Source organism: Sapajus apella, unplaced genomic scaffold, assembly GCF_009761245.1.
Source record: "Sapajus apella isolate SASKATOON/1434 unplaced genomic scaffold, GSC_monkey_1.0 scaffold8, whole genome shotgun sequence".
In the NCBI taxonomy this organism is placed as follows: domain Eukaryota; kingdom Metazoa; phylum Chordata; class Mammalia; order Primates; family Cebidae; genus Sapajus; species Sapajus apella.
Window position 1 is genome coordinate 40,527,211 of NW_022436948.1, and position 21,314 is coordinate 40,548,524.

General features: G+C 37.2%; 1 long non-coding RNA gene across 1 annotated transcript; it reads left to right on the plus strand.

The window, feature by feature from the left end:
• The first annotated feature begins 7,542 nt into the window (after window positions 1-7,542).
• Window positions 7,543-20,894, plus strand: LOC116550999. Its single transcript, XR_004268660.1, has 3 exons — window positions 7,543-7,557; window positions 8,934-8,937; window positions 20,597-20,894. It is a non-coding gene; the product is annotated as an uncharacterized LOC116550999 (long non-coding RNA).
• Window positions 20,895-21,314: the final 420 nt, after the last annotated feature.

A 21,314-nucleotide genomic window follows, 5' to 3' on the forward strand; every position in this document is an offset into this window, starting at 1 on the left:
TTGGCTAAAACTTTACACTTTTGGGATGTAAAAAATTACCTCATTTTATTCTCAGAATAAGTTAAAATTGGCTCTTCTGTCCCCAGTTGAATAGTCGGCAAATATTTGTTAAATGCCCTCCTTTGTGCCAGGCACTAGGGATGTGGTAGCTACAAGACGATATTGCCTCCGTCAGGGAGTTTATTTTAGTGGAATGAGTATTTTTTAAAATTTATTTTATTGCATTTTAGGTTTTGGGGTACATGTGGAGAACATGCAAGTTTGTTGCATAGGTACACATGTGGCAGTGTGATTTGCTGCCTTCCTCCCTATCACCTATATCTGGCCTCTCTCCCCATGCTCTCTCTCCCCAACTCCCCGTCGCCCACTGACCCTCCCCTATTCCCCTCAACAGACCCAAGTGTGTAGTGAAAATCTAGGCAAAACCATTCAGGACATAGGCGTAGGCAAGTACTTCATGACCAAAACACCAAAAGCATTGGCAAAAAAAACCCGAAATAGACAAATGAGACCTAATCAAACTTCACAGCTTCTGCACGGCAAAAGAAACAGTCATTGGAATGAGTATTTTAAAAGTGAGATGCAGAGATACCATGAAGTTAAGTGGCTTGCTGATCACACAGTGGTATGTGCTAAATCCTTAGTCTCTTAATCCTAAGTCAGAGTTCCTTGTTTTATACCACAGTATTTCAGAATAACGTTTTTTTCATTAAATGTAAAAATGTAAGGGTATTACTAAAACATATGTGCGTTATTAAAGCAGAGTAATATAAGGAATCCTGAATAAAACCACTGGCTACTGTTTACTAAGCTGATGTGAAGTTGACTAAGTCTGTTATTATAAATTGAATGAGAAGAAGAGATGTGATGTAGATGGGTGTTTATACTACCTGACTGGGAAAAGAACTATCCCACTGACACACATTCATTTAGGACAAATAGCTTTACTTTTATGGTTCTCAGTTTATACTTCAAAATAATTGAGATTAGATCAAATTTTGTAATTCATATTTCTTCTGATTTTTAGGTACTAAATTAAAATTTTAATATTTTTAAAGAATTCACTATGATGCTTTATTCTTTATTGCAGATTCAAAAATAAAATAAGATACAATACTTGCGCTAAATCAATCTAGCCATGGTAGCAAGACCTACACATGAAATATTTTAAAATGCAAATATGAGTGATATATCTAATAAGGTCATGGAACAACTGGGGTTAATTTTGCCTCTCTGAGAGACTTTTGAAAATAATATCTGCAGATACTTTTGGTGATCACTATTTGGGAGTGACTCCCATTGATATCTAGTGGGTAGAGGCTAAGAATGTTGCCAACCATCCTGCGAGGCACAGAAAAGCCCCCACAAAAAATTGCACACACAAAATTACCTGGACCAATGTTGAGACTGAGAAATACTGCTCTAAAAATTCAGAAATAAAAAACACCGTGGTAAGAAAAGATCAGGGAAGTTTTGTTGAGAAACTCTGTTTTTCCAGGACCCCTTGGCATGATTACATCTGGAGAACCACAGCATGAACAAGGTTATGGAGAAAGGCATCAGCATTGTGCATGTGGGGGGCAATGAGAAGCCTTGTGCAGTGGAACGGAGGGCTCACATATCAAATAGAGAGTGAGTTCGGTGCTATATTGTGGAGAACCTCAAATGTCAGAATAGGGACTTCTTGTTTTATTTATTAGACAATGGGGAGCCATTCAATGGGTGTACTTTAGGGCAAGCAGTGTTTTAGTTAGATTAGTCAGGCAGCGGTCTGAGCATCTGTTGTAGTGGAAAGGCTGGAAGACAATCAGGAGGTTGTTATAACAATCCAACCTTGAGGTCTTGAGTATTAATTCAAGCAGAACTTTACTTAACTATGATGCTTGTACCACAAATCCTTGTCTAAATGCAATTACAGATTAGAGTAAAGCCATCCGGCAACGGTAGCACCAAATTACGTTTCATACAAATGCATAAACAATGAGGACTAGTTTATAAATTACATGGATTAGTGAAGATGTGCAATTTTGCTCATGTGTTTATATCATGTGTTTGGTATGCTTCAAAAAATTGTCATTTTACTTCACAAACCGAAGCTTAAAAAATATCATCTGCTAACATGGTAGGTTTTATCACTTTAATGCTGGGTCCTTTCTGTCTCTGGTTCCTGTGTCCTCTCTAGAACAATATTCCATAAATGCTGAGCTCTGTGAAGCACAATGACAAATACATTGCTTTGTAAGTTTGCTATCTTGATTGTTTCCACTTGCCTAAAAACAACCACCAAAAAAAGTTCATCCTTCAGGTTTTCAGTGGGAGGTGAGGTGAAAACATTGGGAAGTTATTTTGATGCTTATACATTTAATTATTGACTTATATTAGTACAAGCAGCAATATTTTTCCTCCTTCATTCTCTTGTTTTCCATGGCTCTGATGGAATAACTAACCCTAGTTCTATCACTGTAATTAATGCATTAGAGCTTATATTTGTACCAGAAAATTGATCATTTGAGTCTGGAAGAAGCAGTCTTGGGACCATCACTGCAAAAGTAAGTTGTTCTACCCAGTTACGGTAGAACAACTACCTTGTTAACCCTGTTTGTAGTCGAGTCTTAATAGATATTAAAGGTGTAGATCATCTACCTAAATAAAAAACAGAGAGAGGCGAAAAGAAAAGATATTTATTTGGGAATAGAGCATTGTGGTGAAAATATGTATGCCATAGTGAACTATGTGTAAACTCAGGGATAAAAGGTTTTTTCTTTTTAATGAGAAGGATTACATAACTGTTTTGAAATAATTACCCTTGGCTACACAGATTAATAATTAAGGTAACAACAGTCTCAGACTGGACAGACGGTGGGCAGATGTCTTTGCAGAAGCATTTTTTTTGTGTGTAATGTTGTGATGGCCTTTGTGCAAGGTTGTGGTTATTGTATAATCTTTTTTGTTGTCAGGCATAGAAACGTGAGAGCCTCCTTTTCCTGGCTTTATTTGTTAGGGTTTTCTTAGCATTCGTGACTCCATTTTGAATCTGACAACGTTCACAAATAAACAAATGAATGGATGGAAGATGCTCAGTATAGTGTGGCAAAGATGCTAGAATTGATTTCTGGCTTTATCAACCATCAGCAATAGGGAGGAATAAATTTTTTTAAATGGGAAGGAAAGGTAAATATTCTCTTTCTTTGCTATAAGAAATGGTGTTCTAAGAAATTTTTATTTTAGAAAATCAGCTCCTTTCAAACACTGGCTATTGTGGAGATATTCATGCCTGATTTAAATCTAAATTTAAATCACAAAGCATAAAATGGATAACTGACTTAGTTATTTGAGTTAAAACTTTCTTTCATGATGAATATGCCTTTTGAAAAATTAAATAAACTATGAATTAACTTTCCTATGAAGAAAGTGTTACCATAGCCCTCCCTTATCCACAGACGCTCTCACCGCAGTCCCGGCTAGCTGTGGTTAACTAGGATCTGAAAATATTAAATAAAAAATTTCAGAAATACAAATTCATAAATTTTAAGTTGTATGTCATTCTGTGTGATAGACTCTCAGCCTGTCCAGACCAGGAATCTTCCCTTTGTCCAGCATTGCCATGCTGGATAGCTCACCCACCTGCTGGTCACCTAAGGGCCATCTTAGTTATCAGATCAACTGAGGTGGTACTTTGCAATGCTTGTGTCCAAGTCACCTTTATTTTACTAAATAATGCTCCAAAAAGCACGAGTAATTATCCTACCAACTCAGATATGCCAAAGAGAAGCCATAAAGTGTTTACTTTAAGTAAAATGGTGAAAGTTCTTGACCTAATAAGGAAAGAAAAATAATGGAGTGTGGGGTTGCTAAGATCTAAGGTAAGAATAAATCTATCTGTGAAACTGTGAGAAGGAAAAAGGAAATATGTGCTAGTTTTTCTGTTATATCTCAAACTTTACAGTACATATAGGTTTTGGTGCTATATGTGGTTTGAGGCATCCACTTGGGTCTTGGATTATATTCTCTGTGAATAAAGGGAGACTACTGTATTGAAATAATTTATGTAACTAAACAGCATGCACTTGACCTGTAAACAAATTCAAGGAAAACTGCATTCCAGTGATTATTCTGCTGGTAAGAACAAATTCCCATCCAGTGGACCATTCCATTGATGTGAACACAATCTTAATCTGTGATAGGACTTTGCCTAGCATAGAGAAGACAAACTAACCAACAACTCGAGGAAAGATAAGATATACAAGTGTCAATGCATATGTGCACTGAAATAACACTATTAGCACTAATTTGTTTGAAGATGTTGCTCACAGTATTTCTTTATTTGGTTTCTATGTGCCTGAAATGTGGCTACTTTAGAGCCTGTTCATGAAAGAGATAACCTGAGCAGGCAGATAATTCTCTTAGCACCAAGAAGTCCTGGAGGTGAAAACACACTTGGAATACACTTGTCTGGTCATTCACTATGACGTTAAAGTTGCCTGGGAGTTGGGTGCTTGTCATTGAGGCAAAGATTTCCTTAGATTATTACTGTGGGTAACTCAGAAGACCTGAAGCTGTCCTTGGGTATGATGGACATCTTTGAATGCACATAACAATTTTTTAGGCCACTTCTTGATAGAGATTGCCCACCTCCCATTCAGTGATGTCGCTCGTGCCAGGGGCCTGCCTCCTAGAGGCAGCTAGTGTTGCCTGCTTTGTACCAATCACAGGGCACTATTCTGCCACTGTGGGCCTCGGCTCAAGGAGATGCAACCTTATCTTAAAGATTTTATTCCAGACTTCTGATAAACTACCTCAAAACTTCTAAAATGACAGCAAGTTTTAAGTCAAAATATTGGCTTTTAAAATTATCTAAGGCAAATGCTTTGTACTGTGATCCACCATGCAAGGCTAATTGGGAGGCACAGTAGTAATTAGACCACAGTGGAGATTGGTTTGATCATTCCTGAGCTGAAATATAAAGCTTGAATTCAAGATATTTTCACTTGGAAATCACCTTAGAATGATTTTGTTTATCTTAGACACATAGAGCTCCACGTTTTCACATTGGGAGAAAACAGTTACTATTATAAAAGAAAGGCATGCTGTCCTATGTCACATAGGCATGCCATAATTAATCGGAAGGATATGTGGCTTTTGTTTAACAAATTTCATTGGAAAGCCTTCTTAGTTATATAAAAGTAGGCCTTACAATTTAGTGTGGAGTTGAGAATAACATAAGTGTGAGATAAGTTATGCTGCTTGATTAAGCAGGGGAAGCTGGGGACTCTAACACGGCATCTGGAAAGGGTAATAGGTTGAATGGGTCTAGAAGTGGGACCAGAGCAAAGGCAGGTATTGGGACAGAAGGTGAGAGTGGGACCTAGCAAATTTTATTAGACAGAGGCCAAAGAAGACAAATGACTGATGAGAAATTCCCTGTCATGGTGATGACTGAGGGACATTGAAAGAAAAATGATGTCTAAATATTCCTTTTAATGTTATTTCTCATTTTGTCCGGTGCCGTAATCTCCCTATACCTTTATTAAAAATAGATATAGGCCAGATGCAGTGGTTCACGCCTGTAATCCCAGCACTTTGGGAGGCTGAGGCAGGTGGATCACGAGGTAAAGAGATCGAGACCATCCTGGTCAACATGGTGAAACTCCGTATCTACTAAAAATACAAAAATTCAGCTGGGCATGGTGGCGTGCACCTGTAGTCCCAGCTACTCAGGAGGCCGAGGCAGGAGAATTGCTTGAACCCAGGAGGCGGAGGTTGCAGTGAGCCGAGATTGCGCCACTGCACTCCAGCCTGGGTAACAAGAGCGAAACTCCATCTCAGAAAAAAACAAAAACAAAAACAAAAACAAAAAAACAAACAAAAAATAGACATAACTCAGTTGAGTCAGTGATGTGCTGGGAAATGCAGGAGGAGTTGGAGCTCTGTCTTCACCTGGGCTGTGTAGAGAGGACAGGAGCTTCAGTGTGTGAGATGATGGGACTGACACCTACACCTGGCCTCAAAATTTCGAGCTGGAATCAATAGCTTAAGGAATATTGTAGAGATGGTGGATATTCCTCTGCAGTTGGATCCCATCAAAGGAGAGCTCTTGTTATTTACATAGATATGAAATGGAAAGGAGACCCTTTTTTTTTTTTTTCTTTTTAAGATGGAATCTCACTCTATCACCCAGGCAGGAGTGCAGTGGCATGATCTTGGCTCACTGCAAACTCCATCTCCTGGGTTCAAGCAATTCAATTGCCTCAATGTCCTGAGTAGCTGGGACTATAGGTGTGCGTCATCACGCTTGGCTTTTTTTTTTTTTTTTTTTTTTTTGCATTTTTTTGTAGAGATGGGGTTTCACCATGCTGGCCAGGCTGGTCTCAAACTCCTCACCTCAAGTGATCTGCCTGCCTCAGCCTCCCAAAGTGTTGGGATTACAGGTGTGAGCCACTGTGCCTGGCCATGAAAGTAGACTCTTGAAGACTGGAAGATTTGGGGAAACTTTCTCACATTATACATAAACCCAAGAGGAGAGAGGACAAGGGAAGGGGAAAATATGAGAACAGTTCCCCAAATTCATGACTTCCTACTCTTTTCTCTTACCCCTTAAATATTTCCTGTAGGTTAAATCAGATTAAAATGAAGCTGAGTGCGACACTGAGAAGAAAAGAAAAGGTAAAAGATCAGCAAGGAAGCAGCAGGTATTCAGAGGACAAAACGCTGGTAGCTATCACCGAGATAGGTCTACCTTTGTACTTGGTTCCCATCAAAGATTCAGATAACAATTCAGGCTTTTATTTAGCATCATCTGGCAAACCACATCTTCTCCCTCCAGGCCTGGGAACTTTGTCAATCTAGTTTTACTACTCCCCAGGAACCTCCCTGAGTGGAAGAGACCTAACAAAAGTGGTGCTCTTGATATTCTTCTGAGGGTAGAGGTGATGGCTTCAAGATAAAAACAGATATAAAGGGTTATCAGTCAGTAGTCCAGAGGGAAGGAACATCCTTAGGAGAGTAGGAAGTGTGTGCAAAAGATAATCTGAACCACTGTCCCTAGTATTTCTAAAAGGTGTTGCATGCTTGGGTGGGTTTGAAAGAACAATTTTAAACATGCATTATTTATTTAAGTGGCTTTATTGGTGTGTCAGTTACTGAGTTCCAGTCTTCAAGAAGGAGCTGGCAATATGAACATCAATCTTTAGAAGATTAACATTACTCTGGAAGGAAAACAGACCTAAAACTTTATGTAGGACCTGGAAAATTTAATTCCCTGGGCTTAGTTTCCTCATCTGTGAAATAAAGATTGGAATAAATGATTTTCTCATGCTTCCAGTTCAAAGATTTTATGATTTGGTAATGTTAATCCAACAGAATTTATTGAGTGCTAATTAAATTCAAGGTCCTTTACAGATTCAAATGATAAAAGATTGATCTTTGTCTTCAAATATCATAAAAGTAATTGGGTACGTGGAGTGTAGAGATAAATGAAAAAGTATAAATTCCATTCACAAATTCACCTGTATGAAAATAAGAATCATTTTTGTCTTCTAAAAAGTAATTTAAGGTAGTGTAAAAACTGTGATCTTGTTACTTCGGGGCTTTTCCCTGCCCTTTTCCAGAGTTGTGCTACACACAGTTCTGTGCTTGTGTAATGCCAAGCAAAGGTAGCCTCTGGTACGCAGTTATGCATACAGATAAGCTAGTATTAGGAAATTTGGCGTCCCAGTTTGCATGGCTTCCTCATATCCTGTGATGGTCTGCTGCTTCCTTGCTAGGTTTGGGGCATGGAGAGTGTCTTCAAGGCTGCGTGTGCCCCTCTGCAACACGTAACATGCAGGCAACACTCTCTGGGTTCCTGAGACGTTTCCACATTCTAATGGGACCTGCGTGCTCTGAAAAATTGCAGATATTGCCTCTCTGGTTCTTTCCCAAACTACATCCTTAGTCTGGGGCAAATCATTTTCCCTTGATGTTTCCTCAAAGCTGCTCTGTTTAGTTTGCCAGCTGTATACATTCTCCATTGGGTTTTGGGTTTTGAAATATCAAAATAAGAAAGACTTTCAAGCGACTTCTTGGTCTGCCTCTCCTGAAGCAATAAACCACAGAGGCTCTGCCTTCTTTAAATGAATGGAAGGGAGACGGAAAATACACTGAGATCAAAATTAATGTCTCAAATAACTTGATTTTATTAAAAAGTTAAAAAACAATAGAAACATAAGAGAATGATCTTTTTTACTGGATGTGTGTGTGTGTTTAGAATTATAAGTGCATTTTAACACTGCATAACTTTAACATGTAGAATCTTGAGAGGAGGTAACTCGGAGGTCTCAGAGAGCAGGAAGAATTGTCAGGCTCTTCTGAAAAGGGCCAGAGAGAATGCTAATCCTCACTGCTCTACAAATTAACAGAAAATTAAGAGTATTCTTTCCAGAGCGGACCTCAATGAAAGTGCCAAGTCAGGATGGGTGGCTTATGAAATGGGGAAGGTGTTATTGTTGGATGAGAAACAGGATGGGGAAAAGGAGGAGCAGGCAGAGGATCACATAAGGAAAAAAAGCTCTGGGAACGGGTACCTCCCATCTTCATCTGCAAGGTCACTGCATTCTAAAATAAGGGCTCTGAAAATGAGCTTCAAGAGTCTGGGAGGGCCTGGAGAAAGCTTACAGTATTTTTCGTTTAAGTGTTTAGTTTCCCTGAGAATCTTATACCTGAATATATTTGAATTCTGGAAAGAAGGTTGGTGGGGAATGACCACAGGCATGGACTTACCAAAGGGCAAGAGAGTTTATCGCAAGGCACAGAAGGTCAGAGCTTGGGTTTTTACACTGAGGTAGCCGTCCAGATAAAAGACAGGACAGTCTGAACTCAGACGAAGCATCGAGGTGACCTAGTACTGACAAAGATGACCAGCAAGAAAGCTCCAGTGTGAATGTTCTCCAAATTAGTTTTGTGGCACCTAGGATAGATGGGGTTGGTGAGGATAAGAACTGAGGGCCTGTATGCCCAGAAATGAAACCAGGCAAGCCAGTCTGTGGTTAGATCCACTTTATGTTATGATTAAAACATGTGCACTGTAAATAGGACCGTTTCTATGATTTTGCTACTTTTTTGTTTTTAACTTTGTTTTTCCTTTAGCAGAGATCGTTTTAAATAGTCTAGCCTCTTTTTGGAGAGACTCCTTGGAAAATTCCAGGTTATCTCAATTGAGATATGGGATTAAAAAAAAATGTCTTCCTCTTCTCCACACTGGGAGAACAGAAGGGAGCTGAGTGTCTTCAGGGTCAGTATGTGGGTTGCAGGTACCCAGCTGCCCAGTGGACCAGCAGACCTTATCTTTCATAGCTTTATAAGCAGTGGGGAAAAGTAAGAAGCAGTGGGGTTAAGGGCACACGAGATGTTCCTGAACTAAAGACAGCGTGTGCTAAGTGCTGAACATGCAGTTCTTAAACTCAGCACTGTAGGATGTCCTAGCAGGCAGAAATAGCTAAGCTTGGCTTTGCTAAGAAAGTCTTCATGAAATAGTTTTGATTTTAAATCGACCTTGAAGAATGGATAAGGACTCAGAGAAATGAACTTAGGTCTGCATATGTTTTATCTATACACATTAATTTCAACACTCAATTCATTAAACACAGCCCCTTCCAGGAGCAGCCTTGTAAAGTCATGTTTTCACATTCTGGGTTCTCAGGCTTGGCTCTGTGTGAATGAGGAAGGAGGAAAAGTTTCTTTCAAAGTTACCACTGCAAAGTAAGTTGATAGTGAATTAAATGAAGATATATGAAATATTCTACAGAAACTAATTTTTAGGAAATCTGAAAACCTGGATGAATCATGGTTTTAATATCTCCTTAGATGAGTTATGAGATGGAAGATAAATATTAGCAGGCAGCAAATTACTGTGCTTCAGCCTATGGTGAAGAGAACTCTGACCTTGTCTTTCATAGCTTTATGAGCAGTGGGGCAAAGGAATAAGATCATTTGATTAGTTTCTTATGCATATGTATATTTCTGCAGAATTTTAACTGGGAGATTGATCATTGAACTATAGATCTAATAGCTTTTAGATGCTTTGTTTGAGGAGAGAGGCTTTCACTTTAGAAAGACTAGTTACTACATCTTGTTATGTTACTAATTAGCACTATGACCGTGGGCAAAATACTTAATCTTAGTATTTCCTTATTTTGAGAGTGAGATTATGTCAGGGGTCCCTGATATTTCTCTGAGTAGGAGCTGTCCCTTCCCCTTGCCTCTTCTGAAGCTCACAGTCAGATAAAATATTAAAAATGTTATTTGGTTCTGAAAAGGGATAACAAAGAACTGTTATTAATTTCATAACTTTATGTAACTTGTAGTGTAAAATTCTAACCCTTCCATCTATGTCAAAGTCTCTGGGGTTAGAAGAATTTGTGAATAATAAAATTGGGAAATTTGAGAGGGTGTTAAAGTGATTGTTTTCAATCACATTCCTGAGTTGTATTAAGGAGGAAGCACCATTGACTCCTTTGAAAATTACAAGAAATGAGCATTTGCTGTCAAAAGAAAAAAAAAAAAAACCTCATGGGCTCTTCAACTATTCACATTCCAACCAGTGCTTATTGTGCAGGCTTAGAGACCGTTTATCCTGGACCAGGGACTTCAGCTAACTTCTTAGAAAATTCTATAATTGGCTTATATCTGGAGGTGAAATAGTTATAGCCCCCCAGTATCTTCACATCCTGCTTTTCTGAAAGCAAAATCTTTTTCAATTTAGGTTTTTTAAACAATCACCTGGGGAAGATATGAGGCTAAACATCTCTTAAGTCACTGTAGACACGGCTTGTGCTGCCCATAGGTTCAGTTTCCTTGGCTAATTGCTCTGTAGATCCTTATTTAGACAGTTCTGGATTATAGGCTTGGAAGAGTCAGGCCGTTGCTAGAATATTTACCTGCTCTCCCCTTCCCTAGTGTAAGCTTCATCTATGGGCTTCTGCTGGTCTGTTAGTCAATGCTCAAGGGCTCTTCCATAATTAAAGTATTAAGATTCTGTATGAATGTTGAGAAATATTTGTGCCTGTTTTTGTCTTTACAATTAATATCTAAATTTCTGAGCTAGAATGAGAACATAAAAAGGGGAGATATAAGAAGAAGATATGAGAAATATAATAAGGGGAGCAAAATGTAACTTCTCTCATAAGGATAGTTGAAGCTTTCTTTGCTTAATGTGAAGCATCAATGACTCATGTGTTCATACATGGGTTTTCCTATTGGCATAGATCTTTGTATGAGTCCCAGCGTTTGTGAATAGGAGGAGGGGTTCTCACCCTGCCTCTGTCTCATCTATTTTATTCAGGGGTGTCATAGGTGCCCTGATATAAAGTCTTGATTCATCTCTGGGAATGATACTGACATAGTAAGTCAATGTTTGCAGTATGTGTAAAAAAATTGCTGGGCAAATTTTAAATGGTATTGAGTAGCAAGAAAGTTTTGGAGTTTGACACGAGGCAGGATTTTGGAATTTTTGCTCTAGTTTCCATTTCAGAAACACCTCTCTGTCCAATAATTAAAAAATTTTCGTGTAGATAGAAATACAATCTAAAGTTTTTAATGAAAGTGACACTTTGTCACATTCTTATATTTTTCCACTCTGCTTTAAAAAGTGTGTCGGCTAGTTCTCAGAGAAGGGTGCAGAGAAATTACTACCTTTGCCCCATATGACCTCAAGCCTCTAAAATGATTGATTCCTCAATGTAGTGAGAATCCATAACCCTGATTATATTTGTAACAATTTAAGTCACATGGTCATTCCATAATTATTGCATATTTATAGGGTACATATTACATGATATTTATAGTCCTAATGTAATAGCAAACACAGAGTTTCCATGCTGCAAATGGCTATGAAAATCACGAGAACCATGGAAATTAGATTTATTTGGGCTTCTGTGGCTGCCTGAATTCCACAAGATAAATGCCAGATTATTTTTTTATTGCCAGACCCCTTACTTAGGAAAACCATGAAAAATTTGGAATTTCCTAAATAACTGTCACAAAGATACAGTTCAATTTAGACTAAAAATTCATTATGGCAGTACTTCCATCACACTTCAAACAATGCTGTGTCTTCTTTTCCCCCAACCCCTAGTACTTTTGCCATGCTACTGATATTTTATTTGCTTCATGTTTGAAATACAATTATAACGTGACCATGGATTAATGGTTTTTTTATTAGATCAAAGTCATAGCTAAATGTTATCATTTTGATGTCTTTTACTGGCTGGCCTAGATTCTTTTTTTTTTTTGAGACGGAGTTTCGCTCTTGTTACCCAGGCTGGAGTGCAGTGGCGCAATCTCGGCTCACTGCAACCTCCGCCTCCTGGGTTCAGGCAATTCTCCTGCCTCAGCCTCCTGAGTAGCTGGGATTACAGGCACGCACCACCATGCCCAGCTGAATTTTTGTATTTTTAGTAGAGACGGGGTTTCACCATGTTGACCAGGATGGTCTCGATCTCTTGACCTCGTGATCCACCCACCTCGGCCTCCCAAAGTACTGGGATTACAGGCGTGAGCCACCGCGCCCGGCCTGGCCTAGATTCTTAAAGAGGACTCTAAGCTATGTCTGTTGGTAAGAATTTGCAAATCACCTGTTACGAGTTCGAAGCTGTCATTAGATGAGTGAGCATACAACAGACTTTCAGGCATTATTTCTATTCTCAAAGAATTTATAATAGCATGCGTGACAAATGGTTTAGAGGAAAGACTGAGGTTAAAAAACAGCTCTCAGGAAATTATTGTGGATATATAAACTTGGAATAATAATGTTTTCTATTACTTTAGTACATTTATGAAAGGAATATAGACCTGAGAATCAGAGATACATTGATGACTACAGGTGAGTTGTGTTACGTGTGAAAGTCAAAAGTGACAGGAATGACTTTGGTGTTGAATTCACAGCACATGCATAAATTAATCTGAATAATGACCTCATGAGTAGATTTTACTATCTCATTGAGCCCTGAGAAGTTTGCATCACATCTAATAGAAATTACCTTTGAAAGTATAAGATCTATGTGTGTGTGTGTGCACGAATATGTAAAAATGTATGTATTCATATGTATTGATCTATCTATCACCTATCTACATATCTTTCTCTTTACTGATATATGTATGTATCTATTACTTATCTATCTGCATATATACATGGACAAACAGACATTATACAGACAGACTATTAAATAGCTTTAGCCACCCTAATCCAAAGGTTAAAATACCTGGGGGTGTTTATAAAGAAATATATCTATTAATCTTCCTTCACTTTTTAGATCACTGGCCATGTGGGTGTAAGTGACTGCTTCTCCCTGAAGATTTTCATTCTCTATTCATGTTATTTATTTCTATGGAATGCACTATGCATGTCAGCCTCACTTAGGTATTCCATTCCTTATTAGTAAGAAATCATAGTTCATATTCACCATCTTTTTTATAAGCTCTAAATTTCTGATTTATATTTGGCACCATGGTATTCTTCAGGATTTTTCTTGGAGACTCTTAGATTTTAATCCATAAATGTGTGGTAGAATCAAGTCTCTGCCTTTCTCCTCATTGCTATAATATTTCCAAACAATGGAGCTTTAGGATACATAAACAATTTCTGGTTGACCACTTTCCCAAGGTCATATTATTTTGCTTCAATTAATATTACATTTAAATATTTGCATATTCCATAGTGTCTTTGGATTAAATAGAGAACATATGATTAATTTCTTTGGTAGCCACATCACTGCTCTCGATACCTTATTAACATATAAATGATTTAGTTGAAAATGGACTGTATTCCCACTACATTTAGTCAGAATGTGGTCAGAGCCACCTCATTAGAAATATTTCCCATGTATCTCTCTGTCTTCATCTGACACCCCACCTCTCTTTTTTCTGTTATCTACTCTTGCAGGATCTTTACGGATAAATGACAGCTTTCTTCCCATGCTCAAAATTATACCTTTTACTTTTTTCATTATATTTTACAATAAAATCGGTAAAAGTTCCTATAAATATTAGCCTGATTTTTCATTAAGAAAATGGTTTAATCCTAAGTAAATTGTCATTAGTGTGCCTTTTAGGAAAGGTCTCAATTTTGACTGGTTGTGCTAGCCATGAAATGAAAAAACCATGCAGAAAGTCAAGATAGTGATGTAGCTGTAATGCTGGTTATGCTACATGTGTTCTAGCCTGAACTGGGTGTGGGGGGGGTATACCTGGAGGCATCTGGATGATTTATTTGAGAAATAACTTCTAGACTGAAATCTGAAGGACCAAAGTTAGTCAAAGAAGGTGAAAGGTTAGGATAATTATAATAAAGGGAATAGACTGCAGAAAGAAATCAAGAAGAAAGGTTAATTCATCAGTACAAATATACAGTTAGATAGAAAAAAATAAGACCTGAGATTCCATGGATCAGTGGGGTGATGATAGTTAAAATCCATCTACTGTACACTTCAAAATGGCTAGAAGAGAATAATTTGAGTGTTCTTAGCATAAAGAAAATATAAATATGTAATATGATAGATATCCCAATTACCCTGATTTGGTTGTATGAATGTATTAAATTATTACATGTATCCCTGAAAATATGTACACCTATTATGGATGTTATGGATGTACAACAGAAAAGAAATCAAGACACAATAAATATGAGAGGCTAGTGTGACTGGAAGTGATTCAGGAAGGCTGGAACATAGAGCTAGAAGTGAAGATGAAAGAGAAGCCCGGACAGGCAAGCAGAGATGAGCTTCAAAGAGCCATGTAGCCATTGATCGATTGATTTTTGGAGACAGAATCTCAGTCACCCAGTCTGGAGTGCAGTGGAGAGATCTCAACTCACTGCAACCTCCACCTCCCCAGTTCAAGTGATTCTCCTGCCTCAGCCTGCCAAGCAGCTGGGATTACAGGCGCCCGCCACCACATCCAGCTGATTTTTGTATTTTTAGTAGAGACAGGGTTTTGCCATGTTGCCTAGGCTGATCTCAAATTCCTGGCCTCAAGTGATCCACTCACCTCGGCCTCCCAAAGTGCTGGGATTACAGGCATGAGCCACAGCACCTGTATTTTTAGATCACTGCCCAAAGGGCCTTTTAAATGAGCAAATACAGTTGGATTTTATGACAAAAGTCACTGAAGTGAAATAAAACATCAAAATGTCTATATGTCTAAATAAGAATGAGATTTTATGAGTGTAATGCTGTATTTTTTAATGGTGAACTGATTGTGTATATAACCTTCAGAAAACTTAATTAATAAATTAATCAGTCAATATCAATCAATGAAATAGTACCTATTTCAAACAAAAACTATCTCCAAGGAAATGATCTTAAAATATTGAGTATGACTCTGGATTATCTTCCTGCTTTTAAATGATGTCTAGTTTATTTCTGAGAATGTGAATGTTGTATAGCAAATTCTCATTAATTGAAATGATATATCTGCCTCGTATCCATTAGTTAGTTTTCCTAGGCTTAATACCTGGGTGATGAAATAATCTGTACAACAAACCCCCCGTCACATGTTTACTTATATGACAAACCTGCACATCTTGCATATGTATCCCTGAACTTAAAAAAAAAGCTAAAAAAGAAAGAAATGATGCTTCTGACTTATTCATGCCCCTGAAAATGTCTTTTAGGAACACTTCATTCTAAAACAAGCAATATAATTAAGAGAGAGAAGCTTTATGTATTTTTATGTTTTGATATGAAATATCAGTAGGCAGGACACTGTCATGGAAACATGTATAAAAATAAAAAAGAAAATTTAATTATCTAGGAAAAGAGTTGGGAAATACTTAAAAACCCTTGGAGGAAAGTACATTTACATTATTATAAAAGGTAAGAAATTAGTCACTGTAGACAGAGCCCCTCAGGTGTTTGGCATTTTCAACTGCCTTAATAATAGACAAAATGCCAAAATAATTAAAAATAAGGACACCAAGTAGGAACATCAACAAATTTGCCAAAAATGTTTCCAGTGCAAAAATTACAGGAGAAAAGAATAACCAGCATTTACATTTATGGTGTTAACTTTCAAAATCAATTTTTGTCAGATTAAAGCAAAGACATGAAATTTTTTTAAAAATACAAAGGAAAATAAAGAAAAAAGCAATGTGGTTGGAAGAAAAAAACTTAGGAAAATGACAGCTGAAGTTAAAAGCAATGATAGCTACTGTAAAAAATATAAATGAAAACATTGGGCTCTGGGGATGTTCAGGAAAAAAGAAAAATCATACTTACTTCCATAATTCTGAGCACGTAACCTTGCCACATTTGAATGCTATAACAATATTTGATCAGTCTAGGGACAAATTTAAAAATTCTCTTAGTACATGAAAATGTCTAATATCTATAAATAATTCTAACTCATTAAGGAAAGATACGCATGCTCACTTCCTTTAAATAAAATAATAATAGAGTATATTTTAGAAATGTTTTCATAAAAATGATCAAAATGAAAGTTTCAGAAGTTGGAAGTATCAAGTCTCCACTTGTCTGAAACTTAATTTATCCAACTAACCCTTTTCTAGACTCTATTCACTCCACCACTACACTTACCTTAATATCAGTTAATCAAAAGTTGTTTGAATATTCCAGCCATTCTGTTGTTTCCTTTCACCCATGTTCTCATTTCATAGGTATTGAAACTGCCTGATTTTGGTTCCTATTACTAAATTACTTCTTTTTTGTCTAACTGATTTAATAGAAGGTCGTTTAAAAAATCGTTTCAGAGAAGGGTATAATCACTTGCTTTCTCAACTATTAAAAATTAGAAATCCGGGTTTCAATAATACATTATGTGTTCAACTGGCATCTAGAGCGTTCCATGTTAATGAAAATTAGAATAGTAATCCCCTGTGCATCAACGTACTGCCTGAAGAATAAAATGAAACAAAATGCAAATGTTGAGACTTTTATGCAGCCAAAGGGTTTGGCCATTTTCTGTTTTTATCTGCTCAAACCACACTGCCAAGGGCTGCCTGAATTTCCTTATCTTCAGTTTCATACCTGAGTGGAAGGCAGTTAGTTGTTTTTTTTCCATTTGAAATGTGTGATTCAATTTTGAGAACTTCTTAAAAATAGTCTAGGGAGCGTAAAAATCCTTGGAGTGGGGCCAAATTTTTCTGAATTAATATGCACTCTTCTCTGCCCTCAGTTACACATGACTGCCATTGACATTTCTTGTGCACATTTTCATACCCATTACTAATGTGCCACCTGATGCCATTGTACTTTTACAAACACTTCTCAAAATTAGCTTTAAGCAAGTAGAATATTCTTTCATTTAACATGTGATGATCTTAATAGGGAATGTGTGGTCACAATCCAGCACAAGAAACAGAAAATGTGCAGAATGAAATTTTAGAAGGTCAGCAGCTTCTCATTGCTACATATATTTTTGTATTGTAACTGATTAAAATTTGCATGAGTGTTAGCAAGAATTTTGTCTTATTTTTAATTCTTCTGTTTATTAGCAACCAAGAAGAAAAATTTGCTTTGGGGACTTAGTTTTATCTCCAGTGGTTTTTGACATCCCATACCATTCATTTCAGAAAATACTTGGAATAGTTGTTTACTATAATGCACAATTTATGAAAATATACTAAAATATTGTTGAAAAATAATCTCCATTTTTTTTGTTTGTCTATATGTATGTGGGCAGGCTATATAAATATTCCATGAATATTAATAAATGCCTATTCAAAATGATGTTTTTATGGCCTGCAGTTGCAGACTTTTAAAATGCTTCTATTATAAGATAATTGCCTAGAATATGAAAAGATACTATTTATTTGGTTCCAAGCGTCCAGGAAATATTACAAAGCTTCACACAGACTTAACAGCTCTGTTAAGCCTTTGGCATATTTGCTGAGCAACCATTTATTTATTCTCATTTATGGTGAGGTTAAAGAGACCCAATCTCAGACATAACACATAGGATGTACTACCCCAACAAAAAAGTAATTTATGATAAGTTTTAAAAGTACATATTTAAAAGAAATATTCTTTGTATTTTCTGGGGATTTGGTGCCTTTTTCTAAGTATTAATTTGTAGTTTGCACTAGATACTAAAATACAAATTTCTAAGGATTCTTCTCTTTTTTGATCTGCTTAGAAGTTCCCTTGGAAGAACTCCTACAACAATGTAACTGCATGACAAATCATTAAAGTCCTTGGTGTGGCTTTGCATAATTAATAGCATATAGAGAGGCTAGACTTCCCACCGTCAGCACCCTCCAACCCTTGACAACCAATGGCTGACACAGAGGTCTCAAAGCCTGACTCCCTTGGCTCAAAGAGACACGATTCTGGTGTGACCTAAATGTTCCAGAACTCCCAGTAGGGTTAGGCTGAGGCTAGATGTCAACAAAAACTACACCTTTGCTTAGGTTCTTTCTCTACCTGTCCTTTGCTTGACATTCTGCAGGCTTCTCCTGAGAATACTCCCTGAATGAATCCTTTGCCCAGAAATACAATTCTCAGGCTGTGCTTCTAGGCAATTGCTCCTAAGACAGCATTGATTTCACTCCTTCAGTCCTAGAGCCCTTATTTAGCATATGTCTATTATAGACGTTGTGCATTCATATATAAAACTGAGCAGGAAATAATTCCTCTTCAGGCACTCAAAGCCTAGTGAGAACACATACCAGGTCATGACATGATGTGATGTGTTATGACAGAAGAAAGTGATGTGTTAGATAGGATAAAGAACAAGAAGAAGTCTAGAAAGAGGTGGGGGCTGGAGGCTTCAGAAAGGTGACAATTGAGCTGCGTATTGATTAGTAGAAACTTGTTAGGCAGTAAGAATGGAAAGGCAGAAGAAATTATTATTTTCCAAGACACAAAAACATAACAATTTTGAGAAACCATGGTGAGTGCAACGTGCTTTGAAAGTGCATATGGAAGAGCAACGGAAGATGAGATTGATGTTAAACACTACAGTGGCATGAACTGATCTGAAATTTAAAAATATATTAAAACATTACTCTAGAGAAAGAGGAGGCACAGTGAATAAAAGGATGAGAGGCAATGAGCAATCTGATAACACAAGAAGTGGCAGAGGATTCTTTGAGGATGTGGGAAATGAGCGATAGATTCAAGAGATTTTTAATGTTTATTTCATCTAAAAAAATGGGATACATGTGCAGAATGTGCAGTGTTGTTACATAGGTATATGTGTGCCATGGTGGTTTGCTGCACGTATTGGTCCATCCTCTAAGTTCCTTCCCCTCACCCCACAACGCCCAATAGGCCCTGGTGTGTGGTGTTCTCCTCTCTACATCCATGAGTTCTCAACGTTCAACTCCTACTTATGAGTAAGAACATGTAGTGTTTGGTTTTTGTTCTTATGTTAGTTTGCTGAGGATGAGAGCTTCCAGCTTCATCCATGTCCCTGCAAAGGGCATGATCTCAGTCCTTTTCATGGTTGCACAGTATTCCATGGTGTATATGTACCTCATTTTCTTTATCCAGTCTATCAGTTAAGGGCATTTGGGTTGGTTCCTTGTCTTTGTTATTGTAAATACTGCTGTAATAAATATATGTGTGCATGTCTTTATAGTAGAATGATTTATATTCTTTTGGGTATATACCCAGTAATGGGATTACTGGGTCTAATGGTATTTCTGGTTCTAGATCCTTGAGGAATCACCACACTGTCTTCCACAATGGTTCAACTAATTTACACTCCCACCAACAATGTAAAAGTGTTCCTATTTCTTCACAGCCTTGCCAGCACATTCTGTTTCCTGACTTTTTAATAAGCACCATTCTAACTTGTGTGAGATGGTATCTCATTGTGGTTTTGATTTGCATTTCTCTGATGATCAGCGAAGTTGAGCATTTTTTATACATTTTTTGGCTGCATAGATGTCTTCTTCTGAGAAGTGTCTGTTTATATCCTTTGCCCACTTTTTGATGGGGATTTTTTTTTCTTGTAAGTATGTTTAAGTTCCTTGTAAATTCTGGATATTAGACATTTGTCAGATAGGTAGATTGCAAAAATTTTCTCCCATTCTATAGGTTTCGTGTTCACTCTGATGATAGTTTCTTTTGCTGTGCAGAAGCTCTTTAGTTGAATTAGATCCAATTTGTCCATTTTGGCTTTTGTTACGACTGCTTTTGGTGTTTTTGTCATGATGTCTTTGCCCATGTCTGTGTCCTGAATGGTATTGCCTAGGTTTTCTTCTAGGGTTTCTATGTTTTTGGATTTTACATTTAAGTCTTTAACTCATCTTGAGTTAATTTTTGTATAAGGTGTAAGGAAGGGGTCCAGTTTCAGTTTTCTGCATATAGCTAGCCCGTTTTCCCAGCACCATTCACTGAATAGGAGATTCTTTCCCCGTTGGTTTTGTTAGGTTTGTCAAAGATCAGATGGTTGTAAACCAGTGGTGTTATTTCTGAGGTCTCTGTTCTGCTCCGTTGGTCTATATGTCTGTTTTGGAACTAGTACCATATTGTTTTGGCAACTGTAGGCTTGCAGTATAGTTTGAAGTCAGGTAGTGTGATACCTCCAGCTTTGTTGTGTTTCCTTATGCTTGTCTTGCCTATACAGGGTATTCTTTGATTCCATATGAAATTTTTAACAGCTTTTTCTAATTCTGCGAAGAATGCCAACGGTAGTTTGATGGGAACAGCATGGAATCTATAAGTTACTTTGGGTAGTATGGCCATTTTCACAATATTGATTCTTTTTACCCATGAGGTTGAAATGCTTTTCTATTTGTTTGTGTCCTCTCTTATTTCCTTGAGCAGTGTTTTGCAGTTCCTTTTGAAATGGCCCTTCACTTCTTTTGTTAGCTGTATTCAGAGGTATTTTATTATCTTAGTAATTGTGAATGGGAGTTCATTCATGATTTGACTCTCTGCTTGCCTATTGTTGGTGTAAAGAAATTGTCATGATTTTTGCACATTGATTTAATATCCTGAGACTTTGCTGAATTTGCTTATCAGTTCAAGGAGTTTTTGGGCTGAGATGATGGGGTTTTCTAAATGTAAAATCCTGTCATCTGCAAACAGAGATAATTTGACTTTCTCTCTTCTATTTGAATACCCTCTATTTCTTTCTGTTGCCTAATTGCCCTGGCCAGAACTTCTAATACTATGTTGAATAGGAGTGGAGAGAGGAGGCATCCTTGTCTTGTACTGGTTTTCAAAAGGAATGCTTCCAGATTTTGCCTATTCAATATGATATTGGCTATTAGTTTTTCATAATTAGCTCTTATTATTCTGATATATGTTCCATCAATACCTAGTTTATTGAGATTTTTTTTTAACATGAAGGGATATTGAATTTTATTGAAGTCC